Raw genomic sequence first — 1627 nt, forward strand, 5'->3', positions numbered from 1 at the left:
TAATAATAATGTTCTTTTGTTGGTTTAATAAATCTGATCTTTGTATCCAGATGAGATTTGGCAGAAACTGTTTATTTTGGATCACTTTAGTGCTCGTGCCTTTTCTTAAACACGATGTTAGCAGACCCTCACAGTTCTGTCTCACCTGAAGCSTGGTCATGTCTGGTAAACCCACACCTGTGCAGGTAGAGTCTGCTGCTTTGTCTGGTTTTAGTCCTTGGTTTGTCTCCTTCCCTGTCGCTGCAGCACTGCCTCGGTGGTCCTGGTGGTCCATGTCTGCTTTCAGCCGGCAGACSCTCAGTCTCCAGTCTGAACCTTCAGGCTGAGCAGCAGTGTCTTCCAGAGAGGCTCCCTCCATGAGCCCTGAGCAGATAAACACAGAGCTGTTGTTTTCATGACTCACTCTCAGATTAATCATCTCAACAAGCAGGTTCAACAGCAGAATTAAGCCCACTCTTATTCAGCTGGATGCATTCCGCCATGTTTCTCTGTGCTTGGACAACTTTAAAGGATGTCAAACTGCTCAAGTTGTTTCAAATCTTTTTGATGGAACCACTGCAGAGTTAACATTTTTACAGGAAAACTGAATTTAATCTGAAGAGAAACAGAATTACTAATGAAAAAGGAAGAAGAACTGAACTGAACAAACAATCCCTGTGTCAGTAGAGATTTTACTAGCTTGTATTTTTACAGCTTATTGACAGTAAAAGCTTTAATAGAGCCACATTTGAATTTGAGGAAGCATAATAAATTCTCTCAGGTATAATACTTAGTGGCAGAAATGCTTCAAATGTTTAAGCTGACTTTAATTATTTCTGAGGATGAAAGGATAATTTTATTATTAAATCATAGGATATTTATTCATTTGACACACAGTAAAGAGTAATTGAGTTTTTTTTTGTGCTTCAAGTGACTCTGCTGATGTGTCTGAGTGGGAGAMGAGCAGAACTGTAGAGTTAATGTGCAGAAACAGGTAAATCAGCAGCTTTATCTATTAAATGTATTTGTCCGGATGACCATGTGTTTCTCAACATCACAAACTCTGTCATGATCCAGTTTTAATTCAACTGACCAGTCTATGATAGACATGATATGGATCAATATGATCAATGATCATTTTGCCTTGTTACACTGTAGATTTCTGTAAATTCACAGTGGTATTTTTACAGTATCTTACAGTATTTCACAATAACAGTAAAATACTGTGAAATAACTACACATACTGTTAATGTAGTTAATCAGAATCAGTTTTATTGCCATTGTCAGTGAACGTTCACAGACTAGGAACTTGCATTTAAAAACACCCATTCTTTTTACCCACACATAACCAACATGGGGGGGGACGGCTGATCAGGTCTTGCACAACATGGTCACGTTACCTTTTGCAGCTTGAAATACACAATAGGATAGATAATTTTTAAAAAAGATGCTCTGATCATAAACAGAGAATCATATGCTCAAAAAATCCACTCACTAGATCAAGGCAGCTGAGGAGGGGAGGAGCCTGGGGATCAAACACATGGTACGGTGGGCGGGATTCAGTTAAATTAGTAGATTAGGCAGTAACAGTAAATAACTGTATATTTAACAGCATAATACAGTTTTTTTTTCAAAATGTGAAAAAAAA

Source organism: Austrofundulus limnaeus, unplaced genomic scaffold (genome assembly GCF_001266775.1).
Source record: "Austrofundulus limnaeus strain Quisiro unplaced genomic scaffold, Austrofundulus_limnaeus-1.0 Scaffold737, whole genome shotgun sequence".
NCBI classification, from domain to species: Eukaryota; Metazoa; Chordata; class Actinopteri; order Cyprinodontiformes; family Rivulidae; genus Austrofundulus; species Austrofundulus limnaeus.